We start from the raw sequence: 19,148 nt of genomic DNA, 5'->3' as shown, positions 1-19,148 counted from the left end.
AAGCTCTGCTACTTGTTGAGCTTGGGCAAATTAATGAAACCTTTTAATCTTAATTTCTCAATTGTAAAATGGAAATAGTAGTATTAAACTGCATGAGGTAATTGAGAAACTAAAATTAATAACAAATATTCTAGGACTTGAGTGACTATTATTTCAACTTGATTGTAAGTTAGTTAAGGCACATATTGTGGCTTTATTTCTCTACATCTCATGGTCGTTTGTGTTCGTAGTGAATGAATGGGACAACTCTGTGTATCCAGGAACTCTACTCTATACCATTTTGTTCTAAGAATCAGTCTCTCATTAGACATAGGCTATATTTCATGGTGTATTAGTGATCTCTGAAGAGGCTTCTTCTCTCTTGGAGTCCTTTTCACCTTTGAAGATTTGTGTATTAAGTTAGGTCTTTGCAGACTAGAGCTCAAGTAATCTGTGTTCAGAGTAGCACATTAAATATTACAGGTGTCTAGTGGCAGACATGGAACTGATGAAACTGTCCAACATTAATTATTCTTAGGAGTGTCTTTCCCACTTCCTTAGTGTTCATCTTCTCTTCCGGGGCTTTTGAACTTTGCAGGCTTCTTCTTGGAGCAGTTTCTTAGAGAGTAGCTGGTAATATAACTAAGAACTACTTCTGAAGACTCTTCCTGACAGCTTCAGAATCAGGATCAAGAATAATGACTACTTGGCAAGTGGCAAAGCTGGTATATAAGAATCTAAACACACATCTTCAGAGCTTCCTTTGAGAATTAGATCTGGGCGCCTTAACTTGGCATTTCTGGATTTCAGCAGTCTGGCTGCAATCTAACATTTCAGCTTTGTCCACTATTTCTTCCTTATGCTGGACTGCCAAACTGAATGATTTGATATTCCTAACGACTATCTGACACTTTCCTGCCTCTCTATCTTTGTGTTTATGTATTGGCCTCTGCCTAGTATGTTATTCTCTCCTTTAAAACCATTATCCCATCCCTTAAGATTCAGATCAAATACTTTGTCCTCTAGAAAACCTTCCTGGGTCATGCCAGATAAAAGTAATATCTCCTTCCTTTGAACTTCTAGATCACTTAAGGGCATTATTCTTTCATTATACATTCATCAAACACGTATTGGCATCTACTGTGTGCCACTCACAATATTAGACCCTGAGGATACAAAGCTAAGCAATGTGTACACTGTGCCATCTTCGTGGAGCTTACCATACTCCACCCTGTAGTGGAATTAGTGGGGAATTTGTTTATTTGCTGTAAGTAATTTACCTTTGTATCCTCTACAGCCCCTATAATGTTATGGGTACTCAATAAATATTTCAGTAACATTTGCTGACCAAATGAATGGAGTTTTAGAAATCAATGGACTTTGTTACCATAGATCTAAATAAAACATTTCTTTTCATTCTTCTAACTGTTCTTATATGAATCCAGTTATACATAAACTCAGTTAATGTGTGTATATGAGTGTTTGTGAATATGTGTGTAGGCTTGGGTATATATACAGTAGTAATGTTTTTCTTTTTTACTTAGGTGGTTTTATCTATTTTAGTACATAACTAAATGATTAAGTAAGTGAGTTTTTCCTGCAGAAAGTCAAACATATCTGCAGAATGCTCCCAATTTCAGATGATAATGTTCAGCATTAGTGACGGGAAAACCTCAGTGGATTTGGAGAGAGGTTTCAAGAACATGTTAGAGTTAAATTGGTTTGGTCAACTTAATGAGACCACTTACACTCAGGGATTTGAGACATAGAATGAAAGAAGCTGGATGAGTGCAAATTATTATTTTTATATTCTACACATATTCTATAATAATAACAAGTGAGGAATATCCAGTTTCATTTTAGCATAGCTGATATTTTTTTCTGTAGTAATTGCAGGGTTATTATTTGGGTTATACTTTAACTTTCATTCTGTAGAAGGTAAAAAAGGCAGATAGTGTTGAGGGAAAAGACGTGCTTCTGAAATGAGTGTTACTTACTATCAATGACCGGTAGTCAGAGGTGACATTTTTGCAATTTTAAAGGGTAAAAGTGTGACTGGATTTTTTTTAATCTACCAATATATGCAGATATGCTGGAGCTGGGCCTAAAGTCTACATGTCAGGGGAAATGAAACCAATTCACAAAGACACTAGTTTCTCCTTGACTTTAGAAATTTCAGCAATAGTAGATTCCATTGTCTTTGATCCCATTATCAAATCAGAGTTCTGAAGTGGTCTAAACCTGACTTGTCTTCCAGCAAGTCCTTATTCACCCAGTTCCAACTCCCTGCTAAGCCCACTGTAGGCTCGCACTCTCAAGGCTGATGCTGATAGAGCTGGGTTTAGTGCCAGCTCTGACATCACGGGCAGAATGAGCTTGAACAAACTCTTCACTCTCTTTAACCCACTAATTCCAGTTCTGCACCTTGGATTCAGACCCTACTCATCCCCTTTCCTCTGAGTGACTTTTTACATACTGAAAACACCCCATTTGTAAAACAAGGTATTGATATCTACCATGCTGCACTGTTGGGAAGATTAAATAAAATGGTGTCAGGACTCAGTCAATAGTAGGTAATATTTATACCAAAATCAAAGAATATAGAGGCTCCTGCTAGGATCAGAAAGAAGCAACATTGTATTCAGTTGAGATACTATAAACAAACTGAATCCAGACAGGGAAATGTATTATTTGTGAAGGGCTCTTCACAGAAGTCAACAGGAGGAGAACGAGACACACATAGATGTTTAACGGGCAGTTTAGTTATTTTTAAGATCTATGGGATCTGGGGAGTGGGGAAAGTTATATGATTATTGAATCGATATAAAGTGAGAAAGGTAAGAGATCAGATTTATGAAAGTGTATATGCTATAAGAGAAATGTGAAAGAAAAAAACTACTTAAGGAATACAGCTCTTTTCTAATATCTGAGGTGAGTGGTGTTGAGAGGGGATTTTAGATGCATCTTAAGAAAGGTAATAGTGGAGGTAACCAAAAATAATATTTGAAGCCAAGTGTTTAGAATCAATTTACAAGAAGAGTGATTGAAGGGTACTTATGAAGCTCTGCATGCTAAGAGCTTGAAACATCTTAACAAAAAGAGGACAGTGAACCACTGGCTTGGTTGGGAATAAAGGCAAGAAAGAATAAAGTTTGTGTGTTGCAAAGGAGATGAGGCCATCTTTTAATATAATATTACGATAAGAGCAAACATATTTTTCTCTGGGATAATTTTTCAGATTTATAAGAAGGATAATTATAATTATTTTTATAATATTAAGAAATAGAAGTAATCTTGATATGAAAAAGGGGCGCACATATCCATTTGTCCCTTCAAATGTCTAAAATATTTTGAAATCTATTTTATAAAAATAGTGTGATGTGTTTAAAAAGTGCTAATAATAAAAGCTCTTTCAGGAAGAAGGAAAATCAAAGCCCTGAAAGAACAAAACAGAGATTCAAGTATAGAAGAATTCAAATGCAATATAGATTAAAAAATGATAGTAATGACAAAACCAAATCACATAAAAATCATAGAAAAACGAAGTTTCTATACAGAATTGCAAGGTGAGAAAATAAACAAAGCTCTACTTAAAGCATCTTAAAGTGCATAAGAAGAGGATCTCATCCCTGAAAATTGAAGGTCTTGTTGGAATATTACATGAATACGCCAAAAGAGAAAGTGTGGATAATGGAAAATTTCTTTACAGAACTGTTTCAGTAAGAGGAACAGGATGTGTGGTAATGCTAACCAAGAAGTAAAGTAACAAATGATTTTATAATTAATCTTTCAATTCAAATGAGGAGTAGTGGGTGCTCTAATTATTGACGTGGGAAAATGGTCTTGGGACACGTGGCCCCACTGCTAAGTGCTGTGAGAGTTTTAATACTGCCCAAGAAAACGACTGTCTATGGGAGAGAGATGACAAAACCAGGATAAGCTATTTGTGCCTGTCTTCTACTTTGTCTCTCTATTCTCAACCATGGCAATCTCTCCCAGGCTCTGACCCTAGTCTACCTCCTTCAATCAGTATTACATGTCATTATCAGATTAATCTACCAGATTAATTTGCTTTACTAATCTGCCTGATTAATGATTCTAGAGCTCAAACCTAATAATGTTACTGCTCCTCTCACAAAACTTCAAATGCCTCCCTAACACCTACAGGGTCAAATGCAAACTCATTCACCTAACCTGCCTACTAACTAGATCCTCACAAGTCTCTTTCACACACACACTCAGCTATAGGCAAAGTGATACCATCCTTTTGCCAAACACAATGATTCTTTTCCCATCTTCATAGCTTTGTTTAGACTGTTTCCTCATTTTGGCCTTCCTTTCTTCTCTACCTATTTGATGAATAGTATGGAAGTTTAAAAGTGTAGATGGATGAGTAAGAATCCATGGTATACACTTTAAAGAAAGAAACTATACCTATGAAAAGGAATAAGGATTGAGAGGACCAGTAAAAGGAGAAGGAGGCACATGGTTAAGAGAAAGGGCAGAATTAATTTCTTAGATTCTATTATCATTTTCTTTGTACATTAGTGATTTTAGAATCCTACGAAAAAGCCTTGTGGTCCCGTTGATGGGGGTATTGTTTTTGGCCTGGTGAATAAGACACACTAAGAAGACTGCTCACATATCCACTCAGAGGAAGGCAGGCTGTGAACCATCAGTGCGTAATTTCTTCTAGTTTAACACCCTTGTGTCCAACTCTGACAGCAAAAACCATTTGTTAGAACAGTTTTAAACTTTTATCTGCTTACACTGAAATTGTGGTAGTATGGAAAGAGAACAAGTTTCAATGAATAGATTTGGACAACTTATGAAAAGGAAGTCAGAGTCAATGATAATCTAGACTGATAAATTCAAAAGGAAATAGGAAAATGTGATACAAAAATACCAAAATATATCTACACTTACTACACTCTGCACTGACATTAATAAATTTGAGAATCAAGATTCTAAAAATAATTTTAAGAGCCTAAATGAACAAGAACAAATAATTAATTATGAGTATTTTACATAACAAGTTTTTAATTATAGCCAATATAATGTTTGATGGAAGGAGAATTAACATTTACCCAAGAGAAGAATTTGAAAAACAGGAGATGCTGCAACAGCTTATTCATTTATTCATTCACTCATTCATTCATCTACTCATTCACTCATTAGCAAATTCATGTCAAGTGGCTCCTAAGCGACTTAGTCTATGAATGGGGGAGCATAGATGTATGTGTATGGGAGGATGAAAAATCTACCATTTCCCATTTATAATGAGAGTTTATGGGGTCTTATTAAAAGGAAAAGATAAAAAAGTATAATAAATAATCACAATTCTTGGTATAAAAATTCACTACGGTGGCAAACACATTGCAGTACTTGTATATAAAATAATCCTGGAAAAGATCTGACCAGATGTACAAACACATTTTATATTTTAAAAAAAAGAGCTTATAGAAGTAACAAATTATGAGATATTATAATAGTATAAGATATGAGATTTATGGAAATTATTTAGGTTGAGTTTAAGGAAAATAAATTGCAAACGTAAAAAATGTTTACATGTCTTTTCTAATAAAATCTTGTGTAATAAAAATAAAGATAAAATTAGAAAATGTATTTGCTCTGTAAAGTGTGAAGTATTATTCTAGAATGCCAGGTTAACTACGGATATTATGAAATTAGAGTTTTGAGGCAGAGTAATGTAGAATGTAAACCAGTCTAATTATTTGGGTTGATGTTTGGCTTTTCCCAATTACACAAACCTCATGCATATCAGTGAGAATAACAGACCTCTGGTCTAGTTCTAGAACAGTTACAGACTTCATGAATTGCCCTAAGCGTTTTGCCCTCTTCTCTCTGTATTTTTTTTTTTTTCTCTGTGCTTGTTTACTCAAGTGCTTCTTTACTCAAATTAAGGAAAAAGTTGAATCGGTAGTCCCTACAATAAAATCTTTCGAAAGTCATCATAAACACGTCATTTAGAATAGTTCTGATGATAATGAAATAGGATCTATGATAATCAGTTATAACTACATTTTGACTTGCACCGACAAGTTGAAATTTGTTTCATTGGATCCTCAAGTGGAAGGAGGAGGACAATGAACGTCAATCTGAAGGGGGCCCAATTATGCTTTTGACCATGAAAGACCTAAAGCGCCTCTTTACTTACAGCCTAACTCTTCACATGGTTCAAAGCAAATCACCAAAGCTGGACATTGACCCTTGGGAAGAGAAAGGCCTGATGTTATAACATTTCATATAATGAGCCTTGGAAAATACACCAAGTGTTGGTAGATTTTCTTTTGCGGCAGAGAAACAAGCTCTTAATTCAAATATTGCTATGCAAGCTAAAGATAAAGTCATATTCTGAGTGTGTAGCACGGTGTGTTGGAGGCTGTGTTATATATCAAAGGAGCCCAGGTCAGAGCCAGGAGAGTCAGCTGTGAGCTCAACTCTGTCACTTACTAGGATTTCTTTAGGTCAAGTTGCTTAATCTCCGTGGTCTTCTGCCCCCTCACCTTTAGAATGAGGGAGAGCTATCAATGATTTTTTAAGGTTCTTTTTACCTTCAATACTTTGGGCTGTGAGGGCACAGGAGGAAGATAAATTCTGTGAGCAGAAAGAGATTAGTAACTAGATTTTCTTTCAGCTTTTTCAAAGCAGCTCTTTTCTCCTTCTTCAGATGTCCATTGTTAACCTTATTTCTATCATTTTTTTTCTTTACATAAGCTATTTTAGGTTTTGGGGTTTTTTTTTTTGTTTTCCTTCCTGACCAACTGCACTTCCTGTGTCCCGGCTACTTCCTCTCTCCCTCATGTTCTGAACCAGCAACTATGTATATGAATACAGCCTTCATTTGGGAGACTGCCAGCTTCTCCTGGCCATAAAAACTTCATGAACCAAAATGTCTACATTTCCATTCTCAGGAGCTAAGAAGGCTCCTGCCGCTCAAAAAGAACACTTGTAAAAATCCTTTGAATGCCGTGTCAAAGGACTCAACTCTGCTTTGAAAAATTGGTGGGTGAAGTTTAAGTAAGATTGTAGAGGAGGGCAGAAGAGCAGGGCTATGCAGTGTAAAGAGTGCTGGGTTGAAGTGAGACATCCTCTTTCGCCACCATCATCCACCACACACACACAGTAGGTGTCACCTTGAGTGGTTCATGCCTTTGAGATCTTGTTCTGATCATGCAGACATTATATTGACTTCATGAAGTCAATATAATCATGGCTTTCTTTGACTTAGCACTTGATTATATTGCAGGTGCTTTTATATATGCTATCTTTGTGTTGTGATTCAGTAAGGTGGTATTATTATCCCCATTTTAATGATAAAAATCTGAAGCTCAAAGAGGTTAAATAATTTATGCGATGAAACAGTTAGGTGGTGAGCTGGATTTTAAGTCCAAATCTGTAAGAGTTTTCCTACAAAGTTTTCCTACAAAAAGCATGGCTTTGTAACTTTTGAGACTAGGCTAGTAACTTACCTGTGCTTTCACATCTATAAAAATGAAGACATTAGTTCCTAACTTGTAGTGTAAAATGAAATGATGCATGTGAAAATGCTGATTCAAGGTAGGGGCTTGACTGGTTAATAAATAGAATCCCTGCCTTCGACCAGCAATGTAACTTCTCGCATTTTATCTTATACTAGTGCTATGAATTAGACAAAATATTATTGCCATTTTACAGATGGAGAAATTGAGGAACATGAAGATTAAATGAATTACCTGAGGTCCCATGGCAGGTGATGGCAGAGATGGTACTGAACATAAATCTTGTAACTCTTAGTCCAGACGTTTCCTATCACTAAGTTGTCTTCAAATTTTTCAGCAGAAAGATGGTAAAGAGGAGCTGTACATGGTGGAAACTCCATGAGTGTTGGAGCCAAATTAGCCTGGCCTTGAATTGTAGCCTCATTGCTTACTCTCTGTGTGACTAAGTTCCCCGATTTCTTTGAGTTTCAGTTTCTTATCTATTACATGGACATAACGAAGATTCCATGTGGAGTTCTTGTAAGAATTGGATGTAAAGTGTTTAACTGTACCTGACACACAGTTGAAACTTAATGAAGAAGGGCTACTATTTTTAGTGGCAATTATTACTGTTTAATGACAATTTATAATTATGTGTTTAGAATTATTTATCCTTCATTCAATGGCAACAGCATAGTGTCTATAATATATCAAGTACTGCACTGGGCTGTGGGGCTGCAAAGATGACTAAGACACATACTTAGTGTTAGGGCCTCACCATCAACAGTTCTCAGCAATTTCATATCATATGAGATAATGTTGTATTAAACATACATTACTAGTTTTCACAAATTTTTAAGATTTTTTTATATAGTTTGTCCATTTTTCCCTGGAGATAAGAAAGCCAGAACTAGGGGCCAACCTGGTGGCTCAGCAGTTAGGTTTGCGTACTCCGCTTCAGTGGCCTGGGGTTCACAGGTTCGGATCCCAGGTGCGGACTGACGCACCGCTTGTCAAGCCATGCTGTGGCGGCATCCCATATAAAGTAGAGGAAGATGGGCACGGATGTTAGCCCAGGGCCAGTCTTCCTCAGCAAAAAGAGTAGGATTGGCGACAGATGTTAGCTCAGGGCTAATCTTCCTCACAAAAAAAAAAAAAAAAGGAAGCCAGAACTGCCTAGTTCAAATGTTTACAGTGAGGATAGGATAAGGCTGCTTTTAGCTTCCTGGAGGTGTTCTGATACCCCACGTTTGTGAATCTCTGAGGCATGCAGACAAAAAGAAAGTGGGGCTGGGGGCGCCTGTGTGAGGCTCACCATTGCCCTTTTCTGACCACCCAGATTATCACCATATTAGCTGTGTCTTACATATGTAAAATGATTTTAGCTTTTTAAAACTCCTTTTATATATTTTATCATAGCCATATGATAAAAGCCATATCACATATGCATTTCATGATATTTTATTTCAGAGTCAGAATATAACTCTCAGGTATAACACATCTTTTTCAGAAGAGAATGAAAAATGAAGGAAAGAAATTCATGTTCCTTCTCCTTCCTGGGAAGTTGTAAAGCAAGTGGTTGAATTCACTCTAAAAACCCTTATGAATATTCAATGTAAGATCTTTATGCATCTCATGGTTCCCAGCTATTAAATACAACCATACTGATGAATAATTGGATTAGAAATATGGCTTTATTGCACCTCACCTCAAGCCCAACCCAAACTGAAGCTGATGTCTCACCCGTAGAAAGGGATTTTTAGCCAGGGCACAAAATGTATTAAATTCAGGAACCCATTTATTCATTCACTCGACAATTTGTTTCAGAGTATTTACATTGTGCCAGATAAGGAGGATAAAATCTTGAGCAGAAACAGACACAGTGAACCTCATAGGCCAATGAGAGACAAAAATAGAAATAATCACACAAACATGAAATGGTAACTGTGATAAGAACTATGAGAGTTATATGGTTCTATGAAGGCCTATAATAGGCAGATTTGATCTAGTCAAGGAGTCAGGAAACACTTTCTGGGGTAACGATGGGGCTCAAATATGATGAAGAAAGCAGGAGTTAACTAGCCAAAACTAGGGAGAACGAGAGAATGGTCAGAATGGCTGGGAGAGAAAGCAGGGAGATGTGGTACAAGGTAAGTCTGAGGAAGAAATCAGACCAGTTATGGCCCCTTAGGCTATGCTAAGTTTTGTTGTTCGTCTCCTAAAAGCAATGGGAAGCTATGCAAGAAGTGTTTTAAGATTTTTTGGTTTGTTTGTTTCTTGTTTGTTGAGAGTGTGAGATATTTTGAAAAGATCACTCTCCATACAGTGACGAGAATAGGTTGCAAGGGAAAAATAGATGCAAGATGATGGTGACTTGAACTATGGTGGTAGAAAGAAGAAGAGATTAATGAAAAACTCTCAGACTGGTAGACTTATGTCCTCAACATACACATTTCTCCAAATGAAAGAAATGTCAGTTTTTAAAGTCATCTTTTGTGATACAAACCAAAAAGCTCCATTCACTTTAGGAGATATGGTTATAGACGACAGCAGAAAAGTGAAACAGTGACATGACTGCACATTCCAAATTTGTCCTTTAATTTTTAAAACTTAGAAGCTCATCGCCACCATAGTGGCTTAATGGAATCATTACCAATGGATAAGGAAATGTCATCCATTTCCCTCTCCCGATTCCACTTGGACACAGGCCATTGTTTCTACAAAGAGTGGCTTGGAGCCATGCAAGTTTCAAGGGAAATTGGCCTTTCAGAGGGGCATACGCATAGATAATGCATATTGCCACTATAAAATCTCTAATGAATATTAAGGGTGGCTTTCATTTGTGGTGATTGAAATGAACTCATAAATTCTCTCTCTAAGATGCAGGAATTTTTTCCTCCCTGCGGAGAGATTTAATGGATTTGTGGCATTCTGAATGATTTGGCAAGAAATCAGAGGTACCAGTGCAGTCACCCACAAAGGGCACTTAGTTTCTTGCATGTGATAGTCACCACCACAAAATATTTTCTGTAAGAGCCCAGAATGATTGATGCAACCCACTGTAAGTCATGACAAGGTGTCAACTGAAAAACTGGAAAAAGAAGTGGTTAAGGACACCACAGCTTTAAAAACAAATTTGACTTTTAGAGAAGGGTTATTTCCTTTTAGAAAAAAAGTTAGAACTGCCACCTGCAAGAAATTTAGATCAGTTGTTTGTGGCAAGGCCATCATAGTTTGAGGCCACGGAGAGCTCCTACTCCTCTCTGTGTGGAGCAGATCAAACTTCCCACACAGTGATAAATATATTGCAAAGAGCCATAACAGAAATACAGTAAGTTGTAGCAGTTAATGGTACAACTTCCAGTTAAAACAATATTCTTAGGGTTTCTTTGGCCAATTCCCATTTTATGTGTCCTATTTTTTTATGTTAATTTTTCACATTTGTAGAATCAATATCTTTCAAAGCTTCATAGGATCAAAGAGGAGAATTAGAGGCAAGACTTTCAGGGAGCTTTACTTGCTGTATGGGCCTGGGTTAACAGAACACGTTCTGAAAAGTGCAAAAATAATCTATGAAAACAGCAGATGAGTAGGATTAAAAATACCATCAGCTCTAAATTTTCTGTACACGTGGAAGGAAAATGGGGAAATAACCCAAAGCAGTAATTACCCAAAAGGCATTCAGATTTTACTATGGAATGTGGCAGAGAATCTCTTTTCAGAGAAAGTAACTTTTAAGTGTTTTTTAATGCTAGACTTTTGAAGTAAAAGAGTTCTGGGTAATTTTGTTCGGTTGGAGGAGTGTATTCCTTTGTGGAATGAATCCATGATCATGCTTTCTTATCCCATGAGTTAGGCACCCTCAAGGAAGTTAACCCAAATATCTTGCATCCTATATATATGAAGGAATTATGACTGTGATTTAAGACACTGGATTCCTTTTTGACACTAGATAACAAAGCTTGGTTCAGTGTGGAAATTGTTCTCAGTGTAGACTTGGCTCTTGATTAGGCTTCTGTTGGATGGGAAACTTCTTCATTTGTGAAGATTCTGGGTTGAGGGCAGGCAGAATGTATGGGTATAATTTCCTTAGCTGTAAAATAAATGGATAAGGCTAGACAACCACTAAGACTTCTTCCAGGGATAAATATTCACGAATCATCTTTGTGAAGGAATAAATAGCAGCTATGGATTATATTAAGCCATCATCTGGGGGTAGGACTTGATTCCCATGAAAATATTCCCAAACTCAGAGACTTATATTTTATAAGAGGTAAAATGGTGAACACCTTTCATTACCCAATTTTAAAGTAATTAGGCAAGAGGCAATATATAGTGTTCTTCTGTCTTGGATGTTTTGCTATTGCACACTTATTCAAGGCTGCTTGGATGTGAAAGGTTGATATAGTTCTATTTATGAGGGGGAATTAGGGAGCTCATTCTAGATGAGAATCAGAGGCGTGGAAACCTGAGGTTTGAAGAAGAGAAATGACATTGGAAGAAAGAATCACAGCACAGCTGATGATTCCAAATAAAGCAATCTCTGTTTCACAATTTTGCTAAAATATTATGTTCTAAAATTGTATTTCTCAATGTGTGGTTCCATGAATCAATTGTGTCAGAATCACCTAAAGCATTTGTTACTAACGTCTGCCTACTCCAGACTCACTGAATCAGGATTTCTAGGATGAACATTCTTTTACAACCTCCTTAGGTGACATTTTTATGCTCACCAACGTCTGAGAATCACCTCTGAATAGAAGAAAACAATTCATTATTCCCTGATTTTTCCATTTCATCTTCACCTATCCAGGAAGTCTTTTTGAGAACCTCTGGTATGTATATCACTTTCACAAGTATTTAATCTAATAAGCACAACAACCCTGTAAAGTACATAATTCAATTTTCCGAATGAGGCAATAGGGCTCTGAGGATTGAGGAAGTTGCCCAAGTCGTGTTTCAGGGCCAAGCTGGGATTTCAGTCCAAGTCTTCTGAATCCGACTCCTGTAAGATAGTCCCATCACCTTAGGGACCTCACGCTGAGAACACAGGGAAAGAATGCACTGTGCAGCCCTTGGGAGCTCTCAGAACTCAAGGCCCTTATGATCAGCCTGTATGAGAGTATACAGAGCCTCTAGTGGGTGCAGCTGATAAATCCCCGGAGGTAGTTTTGTGCTTTGCGAAATGACTTGGTTAAAACTCCCATCAGAGAATGTTTGGGACTTTTGAAAATTCACGGACTAGAAAAATCCCCAGACAAAGGGTGTAACAAACCACCAGGCTACTTATCATATATCTTCTAGATTTTACAAAATGCTTTTGAATATAAATAGCTCTTATGATGATAACCTAATCATTATTTTCTTTAGTAATTGTATATATGGAATCTGATTTCCTTAAGTGGGTCATTGTTGTGTTCTTTTGAGTTTAACATCCAAGCTGGATTAAAAATCATTTGCCTGACTCATTTATGTAACTTTCTCCAATTTATGGGTTCCTCTTGTATTTTCTATGCTGCCATTTTTCAACTCTCTCTTCTACCAACTCCTCCTTAGTATGGATGTTTTAGTGGATTGCCTTTTTCTGGTTCTAGGAGCCATGGAACTCTCTGCCAACACTTCTATATGACCTAAAGCCCCTAACAGAGTATTCTACCCAATCACTGAGGAGCAAAAGTCATCCCCTCTGTCAGAGGGTCAAAGAAAATGTCCAGTTTTGCTAACTATGCAGCCCACTTACTTTAAGTAAGCGTTTCCAATATCATTTGGTCATGATCTGTAAATCCTAAGATGCTTGAACCAAGCTGATGTGTTTGAAATGGATCTCGAGGTGGTATGTGTGTGTATATGTGTGTCTGTGTGCCTGTGTTTCTTTGCATCAGATAATTCTAACATAACTCAAAAAGAAATATGTGAAAAATGTTTCATTTGATTCACCATGGCCAACCTTCCTCTGCCTTTATCTTTATTCCAAACCAGTAATTTTTTAAAATTTTATTGAGGTCATAATAGTTTATAACATTGTGAAATTTCAGTTGTACGTTATTATTTGTCCATCACCACATATATGTGCCCCTTTGCCCCTTATGCCCACCCCCCAACCATCTTCCCCTCTTAAACCAGTCATTTTTAAGTGGCATTATATGGTTAGCCATATCTGATGCAATAGGTTTTTTTTTTAATCTTACTGTTCTTTTAAATGTCAGAATAGGGTGTGGGAAATGAAAATCATTGGTGTTAAATAGTAACAAAACTGATGATTTTGAAATATTTATGTTAAAAGGCTTTTTGAAATTGAGTACTTAGCTTCTGTATGCAATCCTTGGATATCCTTATTCACCACAATTAGTAAATTTGATGGCTATATTTATTGTGCATTAATTCAGTTCAGATGAAAGTAAAGGAGAGTCTCCCTTGACTAAAATACAACTGTATCTAAATTCAACCAAAGGAACCGCAGTGCAAATGTGGTTACTGCCAATGAGTTGTCAACCAAAGCAACAGCTTGGCCTTTGTATCTGGGCAAGTTGTTAGAAAGGTGAGGTTATGTCTTTACCAGTAAGAAAAGCAGAACTAATTAGAACATCAGTCTGCATATATGGAATGGAAGTGAATAAATCATGGTATGTCCTTGTTCTTTCCATTGTCTAGACATATGCCCCACTCCTCACCCCACTGGCAAGGAGACATAATACATTGGCTTGCCTTTTGAAGTTAAATATATCAACCAATCACCAATATTTATTAAACCTCTAGTATCTATAGAACATTTTTGCATTTTTATTGTGGCTAGCATTGTACTCACCAGGATGTTGAGAGGTTAATGCATCATGGTATAAGGGGAAGGCCCTTAGACTTAAAAGGAAGGAACCTTGAATTTAAATTTGGAATCTATGACATACACAGTCACATTACTGTCTGATCCCCAGTTGCTTCTTCTGTGTAGTGGGAAAAATGTAGCCTTTCTCCCAGATTTATTGTTAGGATGGTAAGAGATATTTTACGCAAAGGCGCTTTGCTCTCCACCTGGCATATCAATGGTGGTCAAGAACCCCACGAACCAATGTTAAAAGGAAACAAATACATATTTTAGAAAGTTGCATCTCAAAACTAGTGTGGCATTTATAGATTCAGGTGTAAACAAAGCATTTTTTTGAGCTCATTGACTTGCTTTTGAATTTTAATACCGTCTCTAAACTTTGCAGTATGACTCCTAGTGTAAATGTTAATGGTGTCAATTGAGGATGAATACTTGAAGATATTTTCTGTACATCTTTATGGCATACACGAATCAAACTGTGTTTTTTTCTCAGCATTACGTGTTCCCTGGTATGTCCCTTCCGTTTTTCTCCCCCCACCTCCGATCAATTTTGATTACTTCTTCAGTCGCTTTTCCATCCCTTCGAAGCTGCACACGGTAAGTGTGTGCTTGCTGCAACTTCTCCTGGGTTGCTTTTGAGGAATTGAGTCTGCCTTCAATTTCCTTCTCTGATTGCTCCTGAAAAGTACTCCTTTGGGGTCTTAGGAGGAAGTGACAGTGTAGGAGGCCTTGGAAAAGAATTAACACATAGAAAGTGGGGAAAAGGAAAGAGACCAGAGGGTAGGAGGAGAAAAGTGAGGAGGTGGCACATTCTTCCATTATAATGCCAAGGTTTATATGTACAGCTGACTGCTGAAGAAATGAGTGGAGTTGCTTCTGGCTTGCAATTTTCTCCTTTAATTTGCTTGTGAGTTTTATTCTGCATAGAGGGTTTGGCTGTGTGGTATAGTGAAGGCAGACAGGCCTGGGTTCAAATCTTTACTACTTGTTAGCTTTTTGACTTTAGATAAGTTAGCTGTTTTATGTTTCAGTTTGATCTTTGTAAAATAGGAAAGAATAGTATTTTATACAGTTGTAAAGAGGATTAAATGAGATACAGTGATCTATAGAAGGGTACCAATAAATGTTTGCTCATTTTCCTCTTCCAAGAAATCTCTCTTCTTCTTGTCTCATTCTATACTTTAATAATGCACCAGACTGAGTGTGGAATAAGGCGCATGGTGGCTTTTTAATTTGTAAACTATATTCACTGTCTGTATATCCATATTAACTCTTCTTTCAAGTCAGTGTTTTGGAGACATCTAAGTTGCTCTCTTAGATTATCTGATTTGAAATCAATTGCTTGGATTCAGAACTAGCCATCTTCTTCCTTCTAAAATCCAGCTAGTACTACAGTTATGCACTGCATAACGATGTTTCAATCAACAATGGACCACATATACGACCTTGGTCCCATAAGATTAGTACCATATAGCCTAGGTATGTAGTAGGCTATACCATCTAGGTTTGTGTAAGTACACTCTATGATGTTCACACAATGATAAAATCACCTAATGATGCATTTCTCAGAAGGTATCCCCATTGCTAAGTAAGACATGACTATATATGCAAATCAGAATTTTTTTTTTTTTTTGAGGAAGATCAGCCCTGAGCTGAGATCCAACGCTGATCCTCCTCTATTTTGGAGAGGAAGATTGGCCCTGAGCTAAAATCTGTGCCCATCTTCCTCCACTTTATATGGAACGCTGCCACAGCATGGCGTGACAAGTGGTGCATTGGTGCACGCCTGGGATCCGAACCCACGAACCCCGGGCCTCCGAAGCAGAGCGTGCGCACTTAACCACTTGTGCCACCAGGTCGGCCTCTCAAATCAGAAATTTTTAAATGGAGATATTTTCCAATGCTAGGCACATAGTAGTGTGTTTGGAGGAAGGAGTGAAAAAAATGAACGAATGCCAGTGGGTAAGTATATCTACTCAGCCACCCCATGTAAACACAGGCAGGGTATTTTTAGTTTGCTGTCACTGCTGTTCTTAATTGCGCCTATATCACTTGTTCAGTCTTCCTATTTAGGTAATTTTACCACCATAGATACTGACACAAATGTCAATTACAGAGAGACAAAGCACTTCTCTATCAATATCCATATCCACAAGCCATCGAAAATATTTTATATCTATTCATTCCTTGGAGAAAATGTGTTTTGCAGGATGTGAAACCATTGTACAATACTGATGAAGGCCTCTGACCTCTCTAAAATGTCATTTTGTAGGAATCACTAATATAGAACGCTCTGTTGTTTGTGTCCCCATCGCTTAATCAAGGGGAAGAAAGTCATGTGACGATAGTACAGCACTACATTGTCACCACAAATGAAGAGACCAGTACTGCCCTTATCTATCTGTTTCCTTACATCGAGACTCTTCATGTCTCTGAGCCTTGACTTTCCCAAGTGAAGGTTATGATTTTACATATCAGATTTTTAAATTTATTATACTGTATACTTCATGTTTAAAAGAAAGGGAAGTGATGTTAAATTGCTCCTTCAATGTAATACAATTAGAAACATATACTTTACATTTTTGGTTATGCCATATAATTAATATATTTGTAACATTGTCAGTTACGGTATTCAGTAAATGAGATGAAAGATACATTGAGGCATGTTTTATATTCATTACCTTATTTACTCATATATGCAAGTACATGTTGTGTCTCAGGAGTTTATGATGAAATTGCAGAATGTGAATCAGAATGCCTTAACAGTGTCTTCTTGTTCTCTAGTGAATTCTGTCACTTTAGTAAAGATACGTCACTTATAAAGTGTGTGTGTGTGTGCATTTATGTTGCTTGAAATACTGAAAACATACTCAAGTCTTTTGTATTTATAAATAGGATCTATTTAAACTATTCAAGATTAGAAACAGCTGAAGAGTAGATAGCCTTAGAAGTCAGAGGTTTGAGTGTCACCTACCCCAATTAGAAAGAAGTCATTTGCTGGCATGAAAGCTGCCAATTATCATCACAGTTCATGACATTTCTAGGAAATGCACCTAACAGAAATCACAGTTGTACTCCAGCATACTTAGTCTTGATCTTAGTGATAGTATGTTTCTTAAGTTTTTTACTTGCATAGGAATAGACATTTCAAAAATATGGATATAGAACAGTTTCTCCAATTAAGATAAAGATCAAGGAAAACAATTCTGGGAACTCAAATAGCTTGCTACTGGAAAATTAATTTTATTCATTTCATGGTTATAAGATTTTCAACTGAATTATTTTTTTATCAATATCAACTGAAGTGTCTGTTTCATAGTATTAGTATCATCATTTTTTATTGTGACATTTCCATCACTAACTAAGGTGGTCTGGCAGGATTGAATTTCAAAGTATGCCCCCTTTCTTTATCCAGGTAACATTATGCACACAGGAGAGCTCTAATACAACATTTTGGACCAAGTGAGAGAAGAAGGGTGATCTCTTCTCCATCCTTTTTGTTTGTTTCATGGATGAGGAGATACTAAGGAAGTATAGTGGTCAATAAGCTTTGGAAATTTTGCAAATTCTCTCCATCCCCTCCCTCCAATCTATGCTCCACACTTTAGCCAGACCCTTTTATCTGACATGCAAATCTTCGCATCACTCTCTTCCTTTGGCAACAGTTCTTCAGTGAGTCCCATCCCATACAAATGTATACTCCCGTTGCATTCAAATCTACACTATTTAGCATAGTGTATTCGTTTCCTAGGGCTACCACAATAAAGTACGCAAACTGGGTGGCTTAAAAGACCAGTTCTTGTCTTCCAGTTCTGGAGGTCAGAAGTCCGAAATCAAGGTCGTGGCAGGGCCACGCTGCCCCTGAAGCCTGTAGTGGGCTGATGCTTTGCTTTCCCCAGCTTCTGGCGGCTCCGGGTTTCTCTCGGCTTGTGGAAGCATGACTCCAGCTTCTGCTCCGCCTTCACTGGCTATCCTCTCCCCGTGCGTCTCTGTCCAGTTTTCCCTCTGTGCATGCGTCTGTCCAAATTTCCCTCGTCTTTTGAGGACGCCAGTCACATTGGATTAAGGGCTCGCCCTGCTCCTTACATTTTAACTGATTATATCTGCAACAACCCTATTTCCAAGTAAGGTCACATTCTGAGGTACTGGGGGTTAGAACTTCAACATATGTTGTTGGGGGGGATACTGTTCAACCGATAATGCATGGTCTCCGAACCCTCCATAGTCTGACTTTAAACCACCTGCCAGCCCCATCGTCTGTCTTTCTCCTTGTTTACCATGCGCACTTGCTTGTAGAGAATTACGCCTCACTCCCAAACCATACCAAACACTCCCATGCCTCTGATCCTATCATATACTCTTCTTAGTGTTGGAATGTCTCTGCCTTTTCCCTTGTCTGCCTGGCAAGTTCCTCTTTGGCTCACTATTACCTGAAGCGTGGCCTCCTTAGTGAAATTTTTCTTTATTTTTCCAAATTAGCAATTTTCCCCCATGCTTTCCCTGCTCACGCATCTTGGAGTGATACAGAGCACATTACACTGGATTCTCATTGTCTATTGGTCTTCCTGTCTTCCCACTAAACTGTAAACTCTTGGAAGGCGGTACCCACACCTTTCCGTCTTTGGACACATGGCAGAGTGCCAGGTCTACACTCAATAAATCAGTCAATAAATATTTCTATAATATTTATATAATATAAATATAAGATAGGGCCCCTCCTCCATAGCTTGGAATATGACAAAAATGATGAGAGGAGCCCAGAAGCCATAGCTTATGCCTGTGAGGCATTCAGTACCATTCCGTCTTCTCACTGTCTGCCTAATGGAGGGATTCTGCCAAGTGCCCATCACCAGTGCAAGACAGTCAGT

General features: G+C 37.5%; 1 protein-coding gene across 1 annotated transcript in view; it reads left to right on the top strand.

Annotated features, from left to right (window-relative positions):
- The window catches only part of SAMSN1 (SAM domain, SH3 domain and nuclear localization signals 1), a 135,263-nt gene that overhangs the window by 54,746 nt on the left and 61,369 nt on the right, over positions 1-19,148 (top strand). The window lies entirely within an intron of this gene.

The sequence above is a fragment of the Diceros bicornis genome, chromosome 27 (assembly GCF_020826845.1).
Source record: "Diceros bicornis minor isolate mBicDic1 chromosome 27, mDicBic1.mat.cur, whole genome shotgun sequence".
NCBI lineage: Eukaryota > Metazoa > Chordata > Mammalia > Perissodactyla > Rhinocerotidae > Diceros > Diceros bicornis.
Note: the sequence above shows the minus strand (reverse complement) of the source record. Positions and strands in the feature narration are given on the sequence as shown.